The following is a 20,000-nucleotide window of genomic DNA, read 5'->3' on the forward strand; positions in this document are numbered from 1 at the left end:
AAAAAAATTCAAATAAATGGTTCCACAGAGAAGATAAACGACCAGACAGACAGACAGACAGACAGACAGACAGGCAGCAACAGGAAACAGGTTGCAGAATTCTATAGATGCGATCAATTTTTTGCTTCCATGTTTCATCTCGTGGCGGTGAGTCACTGGAATGTGTGTGTGTGTGTGTGTGTGTGTGTGTGTGTGTGTGTGTGTGTGTGTGTGTGTGTGTGTGTGTGTGTGTGTGTGTGTGTGTGACCTTGCCTCATGCCAGTCCATTCTAGTTCCCTGTGTAGGTTTGCTGGACTTCCTCCTCCTCCTCCTCCTCCTCCTCCTCCTCCTCCACCTCCTCCTCCTCCTCCTTTCCCAACATTATCTTTATCGAGCAAGTTTAAGCAAGCAGTGTATTGCCGTAACTGTGTGTGTGTGTGTGTGTGTGTGTGTGTGTGTGTGTGTGTGTGTGTGTGTGTGTGTGTGTGTGTGTGTGTGTGTGTGTGTGTGTGTGTGTGTGTGGTGTTATATTCTCAATTTGCCTCACTATTTGTTTTACATTTTACGGATCAGTCATATTGTTTCAGATATTAGCATTAATTTGCATCGTAATTTGAGGAACAACCAACATATTTTTTTTTTTTCCATTTTGACCGTTTCCATTAACTTCTGTTCTGAATCCCACGCGGTTTTATTTTGATTTTAAGAATTGAATCATAATTTGCATCATCGTTTCACAATAACTGGGGAATATTACCAATTTTGACATTGTTATAATATACGACTGTTTCATCCCTGTCTTTTTATTTTTTTTTTTCCTATCTCGTTTATATTCGAGTGAATTCCCCCCCTTCCCTCTCCCGGCCCCCACAAAAAAAAAAAAAAAATAATCCATGGTTCAACTTTAAATGCAACTTTTTCAAACTATTTTTCTAATCCTGCATATTTCTTTTCTTCATTCTATTTTCCGACTTACTTAGCTCTATTAAATTTGGCAATGCAGTAATGCGATTATCCCAACGTGAAAAAAAAAACAAAAACAAATAAAAAAATGAATAAAAATCGCTTCGTTGCAATAGTAGAAAAAGAAAAATACATCCAGTGACAAAGAAAACAAGGGATTGCATAAGAAACGTAAATAATTCGCCTTCTGTCCCAGGAAGGATATTGGTGCCAAGATGGGCTGACACACACACACACACACACACACACACACACACACACACACACACACACACACACACACACACACTGCAAAGGAATCTCTCAAAAAAACTGTATGTACAAACCAATTCAAGCTCAGAGTCCGGGAAATAGTTTTAGACACACACACAGAGACAGAGACAGAGACAGAGAGAGAGAGAGAGAGAGAGAGAGAGAGAGAGAGAGAGAGAGAGAGAGGCATGGTTGTAATCAGATAGTAAACGCGACACAAACACGACAATAAAATTTTCAATGTCCCGTACAGAGAATTGGCTCGAGAGAGAGAGAGAGAGAGAGAGAGAGAGAGAGAGAGAGAGAGAGAGAGAGAGAGAGAGAGAGAGAGAGAGAGAGAGAGAGAGAGCATTAGCGAGATAGTGGTAAGGGAGAAAAGGAAAAGAAGACAGGGAACAGGAAATGAGGTGAAGAGAAGGAGGAGGAGGAGGAGGAGGAGGAGGAGGAGGAGGAGGAGGAGGAGGAGGAGGAGGAGGAGGAGGAGGAGGAGGAGGAGGAGGAGGAGGAGGAGGAGGAGTTCTTTCCTTCACCTCACAGGATATGAGTCACCTAATTGTTCCCTCCATGGTAACTCCTCCCTCAATTCCTTCCTTCACTCCTTCCCCACTCTCTCTCTCTCTCTCTCTCTCTCTCTCTCTCTCTCTCTCTCTCTCTCTCTCTCTCTCTCTCTCTCTCTCCAGATCCTTCCTACTTGTCTCTTCCTTCCTTTTTACCTTACATCTTCCTCCTTTCCTTCATTTTCCTCTATTTATCTTCGTCCCTCTCCTTCCCTTCCTCTTCCTGTATCCTTCAAGCTAATTCTCGTCCCCTCTCCCTCGCAAAAGGATCATCTCTCTCTCTCTCTCTCTCTCTCTCTCTCTCTCTTTCTTTCCTGCTTCCCCTCCTCCTTCTTCTCCTTCTTCTCCTTCTTCTCCTCCTTCTCTTCCTCCTCCTCCTCTTCCTCTTCCTCTTCCTCCGCAATTCCCACCGTCTCTTCTTCCCTCAAAGGATTATTTTCTTACCTCCCTCTCGCACTTTCCTTCATCATTTCCACTCTTTCCCCTATATTCGCCTCTCTCTCTCTCTCTCTCTCTCTCTGAAATCTTCCTGACGGCTTACTTATCCCTTTCCTGACACCCTACTTATCTTTCCTCCTCCTCTTCTTCCTCCTCCTCCTCCTCCTCCTCCTCTGAAACGCGTCGACAAATTTTTGATACATGTTTTCGTTGCAGATTTTCCTTCAACTTTGTCAATATTTCGTATCGCCTCTTTTTTTCCCTCTTCCACCCCTCAGTGACCTCTCAACGTGTTTTTCTGATATTTTCTCTCCCCCCTCTTGAGATTTTCCTCGCTCTTCACTGCTACCTCCCCTCTCTGACCTAAGCTATCCTCCCTTCCCTTCCCTTCATATTCACGCTCCTATGTGTATCTCCACGCTCCCTTCCTCCTTTCCTCCCTCCACTGACCTATATATGGAGGTCCGCCTATATTCTGTGCCAAACGCCTATTTCTGTTTTTTTTTTTTTTTTTTCTTCTCCGTCTCTGTTGTAACTTGTATTTTCTTTGTTTTTTTCCTTGTTTTTTTCTATCGGTTCTCGTGTTGTTTTTTAATTGTTGTCACGTTTATTTATTTATTATTTTTTTTAGTGTTTCCAGTTTTTTTGTAATTGTTAGTCATTCTTGTATTTTGCTTATTGTGTTTTCATTTCTATTTTCTTTAGTTCATTCCTAACCTAACCAGACCTGACCTGACCTAACCTAACCTAACCTGTGTTATTTATCCATACCTATTCTTGTATGTCACCTATTTTGTCAACAAGGTCAACTCTCTAAGGCGCCAAATGTGTAATATCATGAATTCTCTCTCTCTCTCTCTCTCTCTCTCTCTCTCTCTCTCTCTCTCTCTCTCTCTCTCTCATTACCACCTACACTCCAATCACCGTGGTATCAGCAAGCAGTTATTCCCTCATTCATTCACAGTAATAGCCACAGATTGCACCTTCTCTCTCCTCCTTAATAATGAAGTACAGTTTCTCTACTCATACAGTTAGTTGTGTGTTGTGAAATCAAGTGTGGTGAAGGCATGAAGTTACACAGGTCTTCTTGATATCTGAAGTTTCCTGTAATCTTTCTTATCTTTACATTTCTCATATCCTGTGCTCGCCTCGACTTGTGCCCTGATGTTAAGTAATTGCAACCCGGAAAGTAATGGTAGCAGGTAGGCAACATCATTATTCAGTCACTTACATCAGGGTCTCTCTTTAACTCTTCGCTGAACGTACAGTATTCCTAAACACATTTCCTCTTACGCCAAATCTATAAACACACACATACTGGCTATAGCTCACTACCTCACACCCTGACACACCCTAAACTCCACACCTCTACTCTCCAACTCTCCCCTACACCAGCATCATCATCGCCTAACCTACACCAGCACGAACATATTTCCTCTTACGCCAAACCTATAAACACACACACACACACACACACGCACTGGCCAGCTAACAACCTTCCCACCCAGACACACCCTGTCCTCCACCCCTCCAAATGTCCCCCACACCAGCATTATCTTCGTCTAACCTACACAAACACACACATTTCCTCTTAAGCCAAATCTATAAACACACTTCCACTAGACCCAGACCAGCAGCTCATACCCTATCTTAACTTGTCCCACACCCTTCCCACCACGCCACCGACACTTCCACCAGGCACCACACCCTCCCAAGACAAGTGCCATCACGAACACGCGTCGACATGGCTCTTCCTGTGGTTAGTGCCAAATATTCGTCAGACAGGGCCAAGGTTAGATAGTTACTGGGTGGAGGAAGAAAAGGAGAATGAGGACGACGACGAAGAGGACGAGAATGAGGAGGATGGGGTGTACAATACCGAGAAGGACGAAGAGAACGAGACGAGAAAGAGAAAGAAGGGATGATAGAAGAAACGAAGAGGAAGAGACGAAGAGGAAGAGGGGTATAAAGTTTAGAGTAGGTGTAAAAAGGAGGTTTTTGAGTATACAACATGGCTGCTGCTGTGTTGGGTGAGAAGGTACCGTGGTTAAAGAAAGGACGGAACAAGAGAGAGAGAGAGAGAGAGAGAGAGAGAGAGAGAGAGAGAGAGAGAGAGAGAGAGAGAGAGAGAGAGAGAGAGAGAGAGAGAGAGAGAGAAAATTGCACGGAAATGAAAAAAAAAGTAAAAAGTAAAAAAATCAAATAAAAAAAAACTGAATTATCACAAGAATCCCAAATCAAGAAAAATAAAGAAAAAGAAAAGAAAAGAATAGAAAAACCACGAAAAACTAAAGAAATGGGATGAACTTCGTGGGAAAATCTTCAGAGAGAGAAAACGAAAAGAAGATAAGGAATATGAAGGAGGAGGGAAATAATAAGAAAAAGAGAAAGAAAGAGAAAGAGAAAAAAAAAACTAGATGGAGGAGGAGGGAAATAGTGATAAAAAGATAAAAACCAGAGAGAGAGAGAGAGAGAGAGAGAGAGAGAGAGAGAGAGAGAGAGAGAGAGAGAGAGAGAGAGAGAGAGAGATAAAATAAATGTGAAAGAAGCGGCGATAAATGAAAATGAGAAGAGCGCGAGAGAAAGAAAGAGAAAGAGAGAGAGAGAGAGAGAGAGAGAGAGAGAGAGAGAGAGAGAGAGAGAGAGAGAGAGAGAGAGAGAGAGAGAGAGAGAGGCGATAAAGAAGGACAAATAGGAGGGAGAGGAAACAAAGCTAATCACGAGAAAGGAAACAAAGGAATAATATGCGAGTAATAGCCGTGATTTAAAAACAATTATGAACTCATGGCGGCGGGAAAGACAGAGAGAGAGAGAGAGAGAGAGAGAGAGAGAGAGAGAGAGAGAGAGTGCTTCTAACATCCTAAGATTACACTCTCTCTCTCTCTCTCTCTCTCTCTCTCTCTCTCTCGTTTACCGTCTATCATAATTTCTTCTCGTTCTTTCATTATTGTGCACTTTATCAAATGTTTTCCTCATTTATCTTTCGTCTTTTGTGCTTTGTATATATATTTCTCTCTCTCTCTCTCTCTCTCTCTCTCTCTCTCTCTCTCTCTCATCTCTCTCTCTCTCTCTCTCTCTCCTCCTCCTCCTCCTCCTCCTCCTCCTCCTCCTCCTCCTCCTATTTCCCTTCTCTTCCCTCCCTTTTTTCAGTTTTATTTTCTCTTCCCTCGTTCCAAACTTGCTTAACGCGCTTTTTTAAATGATTTTTCCCCTCAACTTGTTTAAAATGTAATCTCAATTTTTTCTTATAATATTTTCGCCTCCTATATTTTTTTTTTTTTTTTTTTTTTTTCTATAATACAGGTCAGCATCGAGCCGCCTCCCCTCTCCATCTTCTTTTCTATTAAGTCTTTTTTTCCCTTTTCTTGTCCCTTATTTTCCCTTATCATTTTTCCTTTTCTCGTCAGCTGGTTGTCTTTCTTTTTTTTTTTCTTTTTTCATTTTTTTTTTTGTCCTCTTCTCTGACGTGTTCCTATCATTTTTCGAATTTCCGTTTTTCAGGGATTCTTTTCTCGTCTTTCTCTTCTTCTTCTTCCTCCTCCTCCTCCTCCTCCTCCTCCTCCTCTGCTTTTGAGCTTCTTTCTTTCGTCTCCCCAGTTTCCTCCTTCAATGTCTCCTCTTCCGCGTTCTCTCTCTCTCTCTCTCTCTCTCTCTCTCTCTCTCTCTCTCTCTCTCTCTCTCATCTTCCTTCTTCTCGTCTCAGCCTTTATCTTATTTCCTGTTCATCTTCTCCTTTAGTGAGTTACGTCTCTCTCTCTCTCTCTCTCTCTCTCTCTCTCTCTCTCTCTCTCTCTGTCTCTCTGTCTCCCCCCTTCGTATGCATCTCAGTTTTCTTTTTTTTTTTTTTACCAACATTCTTCCTTCCTTCTTTCTTTTATCACCATTTCCCATCTCTCTCTCCATCAGCATTTCTTCTTCCTTCCTTCTTTCCTTCTATCAGCATTCTTTTTAAGGCATTTCCTTCTCCCGTCCTTCCTCAGCGTTTCCTTCACTTCGTCACTATTGGCTAAACTTTCCTCCATCTTCCCTTCCTTCCGTCTTTCCTCCTCCTCCTCCTCCTCCTCCTCCTCCTCCTCCACCCACCTTATATACCAACCAAAAATCTCTTCCTTCCTCCCTTCTTTCCCCTCTCTCCTGATCTCAGCGTTTTACCTAACTTCTTATTTCACCAATTTCCTCCATCCCCCCTCCCATTTCTCCCCTCCCTCCTTCCCTTCCCTTCCCTCCTCTTCCTGGCCCCATCCAATTCTTTCCCCCTATTTAAGGTAACAGCATCATCTTTCCTCCTCTCCCTTCTCATTTCAGCTCTCCTGCCATCATTTATATATCAACTTCTCTATCTATTAACTAAAATATGTCTACTTTGTTTCTATATTTCTATACAAACTTAACCATTTCAGTACTATGACGCGTTTGTATATTCATTCTGCTTACTATTTGGTGATTTTACACAGCTTCAGAAACTAATGTCGGGGATTGAAATAGTGAAGACTGTGGCCATTAATCTTCTGACCTCCATAAACACTTCTTAATGTCAATAAAATCGTCTAATCGTACCCAAAATTCAAGGTAAAAATGCGTCCCAGCACTGAAGGGTTGATATATCTACCTTGCTCCTCTCTCTCTCTCTCTCTCTCACACTACATAAGACTCTACACACCACCTTAGTCCATCCGCTGCTGTTCCCCTTACCCATACATATCCCTACATTTCCATCAACTTACATAACCTACTTCAACCTTGCTTCCCTCCCTCTCTCACCTTGCATAAGTATCCGTCTACCTTATCTACCTCTCGTCTACCTGTCTTCTTGCCTTTACCTTTCTCCCTTCCTTCCAATCTAATTATTTACAATCTCATTTCCAGCTCACCTGCGCCCCTATACTGAGTTACCTTCATCACCGCGGGAGGAGGAAGGGAGGAAGGGGGGATGATGACGCATAGTGAAGGAGTAGCAGGAGTTACGATAGAGGAGGAGGAGGAGGAGGAGGAGGAGGAGGAGGAGGAGGAGGAGGAGGAGGAGGAGGAGGAGTAGAGGAGGAATGATGGCGGAGGAATGATGGTACGCCAGAGGAGAATAAGGAGAGGTACAAGAAAGGAAGGAAGGAAGGAAGGAAAGAACGAAAGAACAAACGAACGAAAAAAAACGAACAAACGAATGAACGAAGGACGAAACCAAAGAACTCACAAAGAAAGGACTCACCATAATGGAAACGTGACAAAAAACAAAACAGCAGCAAAAATAAAAGCGAGAGATTTTCAAACGGTATGAAGGAACAAAAAGACCGAGAGAGAGAGAGAGAGAGAGAGAGAGAGAGAGAGAGAGAGAGAGAGAGAGAGAGAGAGAGAGAGAGAGAGAGAGAGAGAGAGAGAGAGAGAGAGAGAGAGAGAGGTAAGGAACGAAGTAAGAACAGAAATGAGTAGTAGTAGTAGTAGTAGTTAGTAGTAGTAGTAGTAGTAGTAGTAGTAGTAGTAGTAGTAGTAGTAGTAGTAGCAGTAGCAGTAGCAGTAGCAGTAGTAGTAGTAGCAGCAGTAGGTAGGCGGGTGAAGACGTGCTGAAGCTGGAGCGGTTCTTGCTAAACTTTCCCCGTCAGACTTAAGTTGGGACGGAGTTACCAGAAAAGGCAACGTGATCCAGTGAGAACGGCAGCGCTCATCCACTCCACTCATCCACCTGTGTGTGTATGTATGTATCTACGTGTGTGTGTGTGTGTGTGTGTGTGTGTGTGTGTGTGTGTGTGTGTGTGTGTGTGTGTGTGTGTGTGTGTGTGTGTGTGTGTTGCTCTCTCATCCTCACGCACACAGATACACGCAGCTTGAAGAAAGAAGGGCAGAATAATTAGACCAGCGCATGGAAGGGGAAAGGATGTGCAAGGAAATTCGTAGTGAGTGAAGTGGGATGATGGAGAGCAGGATAAATAGATAGAAAGGTGGCAATAATGTGAGTGTAAACGAAGATAATGGGATTAGTTAATGGCGGTGCGATAAGATAACAGCCGCGAGATGAAAACTGTGCTGAGAGAGAGAGAGAGAGAGAGAGAGAGAGAGAGAGAGAGAGAGAGAGAGAGAGAGAGAGAGAGAGAGAATGTAAACGGTACGAAAACTAAAACCATATTCATTATTATTATTAGTGTTAGCATTACTATTATAATTTTATTCACTCATTACTGTTATTTTCTTGATTTTATAACATTACACAAAGTTCGACACACACACACACACACACACACACACACACACACACACACACACACACACACACACACACACGGGTAGCTCAGTGGTTAGAGCGCTGGCTTCACAAGCCAGAAGACTGGGGTTCGATTCCCCGGCCGGGTGGAGATATTTGGGTGTGTCTCCTTTCACCTATCAGTGAGTAGGTACGGGATGTAAATCGAGGAGTTGTGACCTTGTTGTCCCGGTGTGTGGTGTGTGCCTGGTCTCAGGCCTATCCGAAGATCGGAAATAATGAGCTCTGAGCTCGTTCCGTAGGGTAACGTCTGGCTGTTTCGTCAGAGACTGCAGCAGATCAAACAGTGAAACACACACACACACACACACACACACACACACACACACACACACACACACACACACACACAAACACACAGTAACTCGACAACCTCAATGACAGAGACAATGAGAAAGGAAAGCAAAAAAGTGCAACATTATACGCCCCCTCCTCTCTCTCTCTCTCTCTCTCTCTCTCTCTCTCTCTGCCTAACCACTAATAATTTCCATACAAAACACGAGATTTCCCAACACTTTTAAGAATTCAATAATTAAAGAGGAAAGGTTTTCGATTCTTTTGCAATGAGGCGTATTTTTCTATTACACACGCTGTTATTTATTTTTGCTTCCGTATTGCATATTCTCGGTATTCTTTTGAAGCTAAACAAAGCAATTACAACCTATCCCATTTAACACTATGTACGTACTGACTATAACGCTGTTCCTCCACCTGTATATAATCGATTGTGAATCCTGTCCACGGTCCGAGTGTAGGTTGGGCTTCCTCACTATGGGCAACAGTTTCCTAGCGGGTGTGTTTTTTATTTAATTTTCTTATTTATACCATGTGGGCTTTTCACGGGAATTTATGGGCTAAAGGATATTTTTTTCGGGGTACCTCCTATCTCAAAGCCCACCCGCTAGGAAACCCGAGTGAGGAAGCCCAACCTACACTCGGACCGTGGACAGGATTCGAACCCGTGCGCTTGGTGACCCCCCGGACCTCAAAGCACGCATGGTTCCACTGTACCACGGCGGCCTTTGAGATGGGAGGTACACAAAAAGTACCCCCTTTTACCCCATAGACTCCCGTGTAAAGCCCACATGGTATAAATAAAAAAGAAATAATGATAAAAAAAGAAGAAAAAAAAATAGCAGCTGTAAGTGTATATGCAGTATTGTATTTTGATGTGTGTTGTTATAGTCTGTAATCTTTGTACAGAGTTAAGTAGATGAACAAGCGAGTAAATACGTTAATATAGGGAGAAAAAAAAAAGAAGGGTGAAGAAATGAGGAGAGAAACGAACGAAAGAAAGAAATAAGAGTAACGAAAGAATGAAAAAATCACGAAAGAAAGAAAGGAGTAACGAAAGAATGAAAAAATAACGAAAGAAAGAGAAACTAAACGAAAGAACTAAGAAAAACCAAGGAAAGAAATAAAAAATGAAAGAAAGACAATAGATAAAAAAAAAAAATAGCGAACGAAAGATAAAGAAAATAATCCACAAAGAAAAGAACACAAGTGAATAAATACGTAAGAACAGAAAAGAAGAAGAAGAGAAGAAAGAAACAAAGGAAAAAAAAGAAATAAGAACGGAAGAAAGAATAAAACAAAGAAAAAAAGAAAAAAAAAAAAAACGAAAGAAAAAAAAAAAGAAAACAAGAACAAAATCAACAAATCGCTTTCCACGTATTCCATCCTCATTATCTGAACAGAGAGAGAGAGAGAGAGAGAGAGAGAGAGAGAGAGAGAGAGAGAGAGAGAGAGAGAGAGAGACAGACGACGTTGACATCTTACTCTCCCATTAATATCATGTGGAAGAGATGGAGGAGTGGTGGACTGACTAACCATGAAGGAGAAATAGAGAGATTTGTGGCAGAGGAGAGGAGAGGAGAGGAGAGGAGAGGAGAGAGAGAGAGGAGAGGAGAGAGAAGAGGAAAGAAGAGAAAAGAGAAAAGACAAAAGATGAAAAGATTAAAAGAAAAGAGGAGAGGAGAGGAGAGGAGAGGAATGAAGAGGAGAGAAAGAGAGAGAGAAGAGAAAGAGAAGAGAAGGAGAAGAGAAGATAAAGAAGTAAAGAGAAAGAGAAGAGAAGAGAAGAGCTGAGAAAAGAAGATAAAATAGGTAAATAAAGAGAAGAGAAAAGAAAAGAAAAAAAAGAAGAGAGAAGAGAAGAGAGAAGAGGCAAAAGAAGAGAAATAAAGAAAAGAAGAGAAAAGAGAAGAGAAGAGAAGAGAAAGAGATGAGTAAGGCTTGTTTCAGAATATTCCCATCTCATCAGTAACCATCTTCACATGTTGAGTCACTGTAGCGGGGGAGTTTGAGGAGTCACACAGCTCAATAAGGACCAATATTAATTAAAACCACTTGAGGATTATTCATTTCAGTCAGTCAGTTGGTCATATACTCTCTCTCTCTCTCTCTCTCTCTCTCTCTCTCTCTCTCTCTCTCTCTCTCTCTCTCTGTGCTTCTCATCCTCAAACTTTTCCATCTTCTGTTTCCATGTCGTCATTTTTCAATTTCATTATAATTATTAGATATTCGCTCCGCTAAATTCTCTCTCTCTCTCTCTCTCTCTCTCTCTCTGAACAAAGCGCCCAGGTACATACAAGCAAAGGAAAAGCGTAATCATTAGTGAAAGGCAAATGGAGAGAGAGAGAGAGAGAGAGAGAGAGAGAGAGAGAGAGAGAGAGAGAGAGAGAGAGAGAGAGAGAGAGAGGACAAAGGAGAGAACGAAGAAACGACTTGCAGGAAACGGAGATGGGAAACACACAAGGACAAAGAGTGGTAATGCAAAAATGAGAGAGAGAGAGAGAGAGAGAGAGAGAGAGAGAGAGAGAGAGAGAGAGAGAGAGAGAGAGAGAGAGAGAGAGAGAGAGAAACGTGGGTACAAATCTGCCTCATACGACCATTTTTCTTTTTTCTCTCAGATTTCCTCCTGCTATTCGTGGCCTGAATGCCTCCTGGCGGCGGCTGTTTAAAGCAAACTCATTAAGATCGCAAAAGCCCAAAGTTGAGTGGCTGGGCGCCGCTAAATATCGAGAACTTGAAGCAATAGGAAAAAAAATAAATCTACATGCAAAAAAGGTAGTTCTCCGTGTGTGTGTGTGTGTGTGTGTGTGTGTGTGTGTGTGTGTGTGTGTGTGTGTGTGTGTGTGTGTGTGTGTGTGTGTTGGTTGGTGGTATTACAGATGCATACTAATCAAGTTTTCAGTTTAGATCATTATTCATTTGTTTTGTCATTATTCATGCATCTAATCATTCATATTACACGTTGTTGTTGTTGTTGCTTTTTTCCATGTTTCGTATTTTAATTCCATCAGTCCGTCTCCCATTTTTTTTCTCTTTTTTTTTTTAGATTATAACAACGTGTGTGTGTGTGTGTGTGTGTGTGTGTGTGTGTGTGTGTGTGTGTGTGTGTGTGTGTGTGTGTGTGTGTGTGTGTGTGTGTGTTTGCTACTCTTGTAACTGAAAGATTCATAAACCACAAATAGAGATCCAGTGGTGGAGTTACAATATTGAGTAGCGCGGTGTATTGAGGCGGAGGGAAGCGTGAAGGTGAATAGAATGTTAAGGTACAGAAGGTGACGGTCAAGAAAGTTAGGAGCTGAGAAGATAAAGGCTAATTCAATAAACGTATACCCAAAGTGAAGGTGAGGAGGTCAAAGTAAACAAAGGAAAATGAAAGTGAAGGTGACTGAGACTAAGAAAGAAGTGAAGGTTAAGAAAATAAAGGTGAAGACTGAAAAAAAAAAAATGAAGATACTGAAGAAAAAAAATGAGAACTGAAAGATACAAAAAAAAAAATGTAAAGAAACAAGGTAAAAATAAGTGAAAAAATATTGAAACTGCAAAAGATTACGATAAATAAAACAAGAAAGAATATAAAAAAACAAAGGCACTGAAATGAAGAAAATGAAGACTGATACAAAAAATAATAAACAAAATAAATACAGTAATGACAAACTAAGAAAAAAGGTTAAGAAAATAAAGGGAAAGAATATAAAAAAAATAAAACAAAGACATTAAACTGAAGAAAATGAAGACTATGCAAGAAAAAAAAATAAAATAAACAAGAATATAAGAAGGATTGAAACTGAAAAAAAAAACAAGATTAAGAAAATAAGACAACAATAAATAGACACTAAACTAAAAAAAAAAAAAAAACATGAAGACAACGAAAGAAAAAAAATCAATCAAGCAAAAACGACTGAAAAAAAAACTAGATGAAGAAAATAAAAAGTAAAGACAACAACAAATAAAGACACTAAACACAAGACAATGAAGAAAACGAAAAATAAAACAGGATCAAGACCACTAAAGAAATCAAGGATGAAGAAGCAAAGAATACAACACGTGCCGGAAAAACGCCAAACAAGAAAATGATAAAAAAAAAAAAAAAATAAAAAGAAGTAAAGAATATTGAAGAAACTAAAGTCAAGGTGAAGGACGCAGAGAGTACAACACGAGCCAGAGCAGCAGATGGTCGGTCGGTCGGTGTGCTCCTCCCAACACTGGCCTTGAGAATGTGAGCAGCTTGTTCCCCACCGAGATTCATTCACCCATTGAGCAATTCTGGCAAGATCGCAAACTGTCACCCACACCGCTACTCGTACTACACATGCTTATACTGTAGGGGTCGATTCTCCGTCTACTTCACCTTCTTCCCTTCATTCACTTTCCTTCTCTTCTCTTTCTTTTATTTTATTTTTTTTTTCTATACTCCCTTTCCTAGTTTTTTTCCCTTCTCTTTTTTTTCTTTCTCTTTACTTTATTTCCTATACTTCTCCCTTTCCTAGTTATTTTTCACCTTTCTCTACATTTCTCTTCCCTTCCCTTCTTCCCTTCTCTCTTTACACTTGTCTTCTCTTCTTTTCTACATTTCTCTTTATTTACTTCCCTTTTTCTATACTTCTCCCTTTCCTACCTTTTTTTTTTTACCTTCTCTACATTTCTCTTCTCTTCCCTTCGTTTCTTCTCTTCATTCACTTTCCTTTCTTTCTCTCTCTCTCTACACTTCTACACTTGTCTCCTCTTCACTTTTTCTATCCTTCTCTTTATTTACTTTTTTCTTACTTCTCCTTTTCCTAGCTTTTTTTTTCTCTCCTCTACACTTCCCCTCTCTCTTCTCTTTCTTTCATTCACCTTCTTTCTTTCATTCTCTTTATTTTCTCTTTTTTCAATACTTCTCCTCTTCCTAGCTTTTTTTTTTTTTATCCTTCTCTACACTTCTCTCTTCTCTTCCCTTCCTTATACTTACTTTACCTTCAGTTCTCTACATATACCTTCCCTTTCCTACTCTTCTCTATATCTCTTATCTGTAGCCAGTTAGTAGTAGTCAACAAACAGCTTCTAATGGACCAAGATGTCTGTTGCTGTTTGGCTTTCCTTTGTATTCCTTTGTATTTACCTTCCCTTTCTTTCTTTACACTTTTTCTCCGTTTCTTACCCTTTTCTACACTTTCATTTCACTTCCCTACGCTCCACTTCTCCTTCCACCTTTCCCTACATTTCTATTTCCCTTCTCTTCCCTTTTTTTCCTTCTTTCCTTCAGTTTCCTATCACATATTTCCCTCCCCGTCCCTTCTCTATACTTCACTTCTCTTTCCTTTCCTTTCTTTTCTTTTCTTCCTTCTTTTCTTTTTCTTTACTGTATTTTTGGCAGGTAAACGCGCATCGACTGAGACATTTTTACCTTGAGAGTTTGTGTACAATTAGACCATTTTATTGACATTAAGAAGGGTTTATAGAAGCCAGAAGATTGATGTCCACAGTCTTCCACTAATGTAATCCCGTCCCACATAAGTTTCTGAAGCTGTATAAAACCACCAAATAGGAAGCAGAATGAATATGGTAGCGCGTCATGGTACTCAAGGGGATTAAAGACACGAATTAGGGAATCAGGAGCAACAGAGATGAAGTAAATAAACGAAGGACAGTGGAATAAGTAAAGAAAGGTCGCGGGTACAGGCTTCAGCACAGTGACAGCGGGGGAAAGTAGAAACAGAAAGTAAAGAGAGTGAATCTGGAATTGGTGAGGAACGTGTTGAACATGAAGGGATACAGCGACTGTGTTCCTTTCATACACGACTGCATGTCACGTGTGGTGGTCCTAGGGGGGAGGAGGAGGAGGAGGAGGAGGAGGAGGAGGAGAAAGAGGAGGAGAAAGAGGAGGAGAAAGAGAAGGAGAAAGAGAAGGAGGAGGAGGAGAAGGAGAAGGAGAAGGAGAAGGAGGAGGAGGAGAAGGAGAAGGAGAAGGAGGAGAAGGAGAAGGAGGAGGAGAAGAAGGAGAAGGAGAAGGAGGAGAAGGAGAAGGAGAAAGAGGAAGAGCATCCCATAATACAGGAGGAGGAGGAGGAGGAGGAGGAGGAGGAGGAGGAATTAAAGATGATGGTTCTAATAGTAGTGATAAATATATGAAAAGTAGAAAATAGTCACATAGGAAGTATATATCAATCAATAATACGTTTTTTCTAAGTCTTTCGAAAATTAGATATTGATTTTCTATAGAGAAGAGTGATAGTGTTGGCAGACAGTGACGCCAACACTCAGTAAAGTACCCTGGCTCTTCACCGTCGCTACTCAATACTCAAGCAACAAACTCACTACAATAACTATCTTCCATAACCTTTTCCTTACATTTAAATCTTAGAAAAACAATCAATTATCCTTCGTCAGTGTTCCTGCAACTTACACGCTACGTATACAACTTTCTCGGGGTACTGTTGATGATTTGCAGTGCTTGTTGAGGGAAGTGAAGGTTGGTGACGCTTGAGAGGGCGTTCATTTGAGGGAGAGGAAGGTTGGTGACGCTTGAGAGGGCGTTCAACTACCAGGTCGAAACAGATGCTCGAGTAATTTAATGTCAAATCTTTTCACTGCTGCAAATATGATGAGAATTTTTTTTTCGAGAGAAACGGACAAATTAGAAGACTGAATTCAAAGCAAAATATTTATCCAATCCACATTTTTTCTTCACTTGGTAAAAGCACGATTTGTTGTCATGTCTTTTAATCTATTAATGCATTATTATTATCTATTAATTTATTGGTCTTAATTATCTATTTTACTGTATTTAATTTATTTATTTACTTTTTTTTTTTACTGACACGCCGAAGCTTCTCGTAGTTGATTTTAATTTGAGATAACTTGGAGTAATCAATGTTGACGCAGTTACCAGACACCGCGAGTATCTCCGCCCAGTTTGTGTGTATAATCTCCTCTCCCTCAATAAACACAAATAGCTGAGCCTCGCCCTCTCCTCGAAGGTTTAGTCCTTAACCCCTTCCATACTGGGACGCATTTTTGCCATGAGTTTTGGGTGTGATTAGACGATTTTATTGACATTAGGAAGGGTCTATGGAGGTCAAAAGATTAGTGGTCATAGTCTTCACTATTCTAATCCCCACATTAAGTTTCTGAAGCTGTATAAAATCACCAAACAGTAAGCAGAATGGATATAGAAAGGCGTCCTGGTACTGAAGAGGTTAATGCCAGCACCAGTTTTTGCGGCGCGGCGGTGCGATGCTTCCCCGAGTAACACAGTGTTCTGGCAAGCAAGGGGCCAGAATTGCACGGTCATATTCAAGTCAAGGTCTTCCCTGGGAAATGTAGTGATGGGACAATTTCCTGCGTCTTATACTCAGAGCTTCCTTGCTATGGACCTGAGCATCATGGTACTTTGTTTTCCTTTTCGTTTTCTGTTCCCAAATGCACAATAGCCGCGTACTTCCCGTCTCCGGCAACGAGGAAGCCAAGGTTGTTGTTTCCTTGCGCAATGGCACAGGCAAGTAATGCATTTGTACTGGCTGTCCCTTGTCCCGGAGCGGATGACGGTGGTTTTGTACATTAAGGGATATCTGGCACTCAACTGACGACTGAATTAGTTTGCTTGCAGGAAGGAAGTGGAGGGGGAGCGAGGGACGAGAGAACAAGGGCGAGATTTCTGGAGGAGGAGGAGGAGGAGGAGGAGGAGGAGGAGGAGGAGGAGGAGGAGGAGGAGGAGGAGGAGGAGGTAGGAGCCGATGAGGAAAGTTAAAGATAGCTGAGAGAGAGAGAGAGAGAGAGAGAGAGAGAGAGAGAGAGAGAGAGAGAGAGAGAGAGAGAGAGAGAGAGACGACATTTCCTGTTCTAAAAATAATGCCCGTGTACACAGTTAGCGCTTTGAAAGGAGTCGCGGGGTTTTTATGCACGAAACATTCTAGGACACAAAAGTCTTCAGTGGAGAAACCTCTTTGAACTGAGGACGCCCAAGAATATTCGCGTAATAATGAAGCGCTGGCGGCGATTCTGCTGAACCTTTTCGCCCGAGAAAGAAAAAACTGCTCTCCCACTACAATTTTTTTTTTTTAAAGGATACAGATGACTAGCCGGGTTCTTAAAAGCGTTACTCTTGTCAATAATGTAGAAATCTTGTTCACCCCTTCAGTACCGGAACGCATTTTTATCTTGAGTCTTGAGTGTGACTATAGACCATTTTATCCCCCACATGAGGTTGTGAAGCTCTGTAAAATCGCTAAATAGTAAGCAGAAGGAATATGGAAGTGCGTCATGGTACTGAAGCGGTTAATTTCTCGCTACAACTGTAAAAACACCATTAAAACAAGCGAAATTTTAAGTATTGGAAGATTTTTTAATGTAACGGAGGTGCGGCGCAGAAGTGTTTCTCAGTGCGGCCCTCAGCGTCCGGGGTTTGTCGTTAGGCTTACTTACCTCCAGGCCACTACCAAACACCACCACACCATCTCACGGGTCCACGTTACCGCGCCGTGTCGGGCAATAGCTACAGATGTGGTTTTTTGAAGGGCACTGGTGACGTGAGCGAGTGGGAGGTGGGGGGTGAAGTCTGACAGGGGAGGAAGTGTCAGGAAGTTACAATAGAAGAATGAAAACAACTCTCAGATAGCAAGAGTATTGTTGTAAATGTAATTGATTTGGTGTAAGTTGTCTTCATTCGTAATTATGTAATTTCTCTACTTCTGTGTTGCCTACAGTACATCTCCGTCAGAAGTTACATTAATATCGTCGGCGTTATCATGTTTCTCAATGGACATTATTAGAAGAGTATTTCACGAGAAGTCATCGTCATCACTAGATAACATTCTCTCTCTCTCTCTCTCTCTCTCTCTCCCCGGGAGTGAGTTCCAGCTCAGTCTTCCTATAAAGAGTGCAGGAGCCTGACAATTGCGGAGTATGACTCATGAACCAGGTGAACCAGTCCAGGCCATTAGTGATCCTGTCCACTACAGCAAATTGCCGCGGGAAAGAAGGACGGACCCACTAAGGTCATGATCCTAGGAACCCCTGAATAACTACAACACTTCATCCTACACACACCACCACGTTTATATTATATATATATATATATATATATATATATATATATATATATATATATATATATATATATATATATATATATATATATATATATTATATATATATATATATATATATATATATATATATATATATATATATATATATATATATATATATATATATATATATATATATATATATATATATATATATATATATATATTCTAAACCAAGACTTTTACTTGGAAAATAGACAAACATGAATAAACAACATTAATAATGTAAACCTGGAGAATATAAAGAAATACAAACTGAAGAAAATCATATCTCCATGATGTGCTCAGGTGTGTGTGTGTGTGTGTGTGTGTGTGTGTGTGTGTGTGTGTGTGTGTGTGTGTGTGTGTGTGTGTGTGTGTGTGTGTGTCGCTGAAAGAGGAGGGAGACAGCTGAGGTTTGCCCTTGCCGCTTCCATCAATTTTACATCTCAGCGAAGCTCACAGTCTTGCGGTGTTCCCCGAGTAACACCGACTCTCACAGACAGCGCATACATAGAGGAAATGTTCTCAGACGGCCAGTGAGAAAAAAAACAAAGAAAAAAAAGGTTCATCATGAGTCTATTCAGAAAGGAATTTTCTAGATGAAAAATGAGAGAAAAATATAAAATGTATCGTGAGTGTTCAGAAAGGAAGTTTATCGTTGGTGTTCAGAAAGGAAGTTCTCAGATAAGTCATATCTCTGAGATAGCATTGTTTCTTCGCCGACACACCCCTCACCACACACCACACACCACCCACAGCTCTGCACCACACCAAGGCCTGTGTTCTCCATGTTCTCAAATGTTCTCGAATCATCTCGCCACAACCAAAAACGACATCATTTTTTTTCTTTTTTGTATAGGGTAAAAATCATGTTAATATATGACTAGAATCGTAAAAACCCTTAATAACCTGTATAGTATAGCTTCAATTTGAGTCTAGAAATGGAAGACGTGCAGCACAAAATACTTTAGAAAATGGTCTGAAATAATTATCAATGCCTCACTTCCTCCTGTTCTTCCATTCCCTGCACTTCTCACCATCGTATGGCCAACAAATACACCTAAAACACCAACCAAAACATTAAAAAAAACACCCAAATCACATTCCTAAAGTATTGCTAATCCGTCTCGCCTTCCTGCCTCACCACCACGACCCTCACAATACCGCAGCACAGCAACACCGCACCACTCACCGTCCTGAACACAGCTGCACCCGATGTTATGTATTGACACGGGAAGGGAAGGGAAGGGACACCGCGCAATAACTTAATACGTGCGTGCAGTGTGTAAGGAATTGTTTACGAGTTTTGCATATTAAGCCTTACAACTTAAACGAGGGGGAAGAGGAGGACGAGGAGGAGGAAGGGGAAGAAAGGGAGGAGGAGGTGGTAGAAGGAGAATATAGGAAGGGTAAGAGAATAATTTGAAAGTCCCCCATAGTGTTTGCAGTACGAAGTCATTACCATTCTGAACTAATTGTTTGTAATCCAAAGGTGTACAAACTCATCCTCTCTCCCTCTCCCTCTCTCTTTCCTTCTCCTTCTCCCTCTTCCTTTCCCTCTCCCTCTCTCTACCCATTTCCCTGCTTCCCTTCCTTACAGTACTAGTCTTTCTCACCCTCCCACATCCTCGCTTCCAGGCCGCTCCAGCTACATCTGCTCCCAAGTGTTGCTGTTACTCGGCGTTGAAATTACGTTCAAGGAGGAGGAGGAGGAGGAGGAGGAGGAGGAGGAGGAGGAGGAGGAGGAAAGTGAATTGAAAGAGATGAGGAAAAGAGGGAAATAATTTAGGGAAAAAAGGAAAGAGGGAACTGTGAGAGATGAGGAGGAAGGGATGGAGGAGGAGGAGGAGGAAAGAGTGAATTGAAAGAGATGAGGAAAAGAGGGAAATAATTTAGGGAAAAAGGAAAGAGGGAACTGTGAGATGAGGAGGAAGGGATGGCAATGAAGGAAAGCGAAGAGGAAAGAGAAACGAAGAGGTAAACAGAAGGAAGGAGGAGGAGGAGGAGGAGGAGGAAGAGGAAGAGGAAGAGGAAGAGGAGGAGGAGGAGGAGGAGGAGGAGGAGGAGGAGGAGGAGGAGCATGAAGAAAGGAGGAGGAGGAGGAGCATGAAGAAGGAGGAAGAGGAGCATGAAGAGAAGGAGGAGGAGGAGCATGAAGAGAAGGAGGAGGAGGAGGAGGAGGAGGAGAGGCCGTTAGTTGGTGCTTGTTAGGCTGGACAA

The 20,000-nt window shown here is 41.4% G+C and overlaps 1 protein-coding gene across 8 annotated transcripts in view; it reads right to left on the bottom strand.

Annotated features, from left to right (window-relative positions):
* Positions 1 to 20,000, bottom strand: part of LOC123498940 (gelsolin, cytoplasmic-like) — an 85,995-nt gene that overhangs the window by 39,725 nt on the left and 26,270 nt on the right. The gene's annotated exons all lie outside the window — the stretch shown is intronic.

The sequence above is a fragment of the Portunus trituberculatus genome, chromosome 48, assembly GCF_017591435.1.
Source record: "Portunus trituberculatus isolate SZX2019 chromosome 48, ASM1759143v1, whole genome shotgun sequence".
Taxonomy (NCBI): domain Eukaryota; kingdom Metazoa; phylum Arthropoda; class Malacostraca; order Decapoda; family Portunidae; genus Portunus; species Portunus trituberculatus.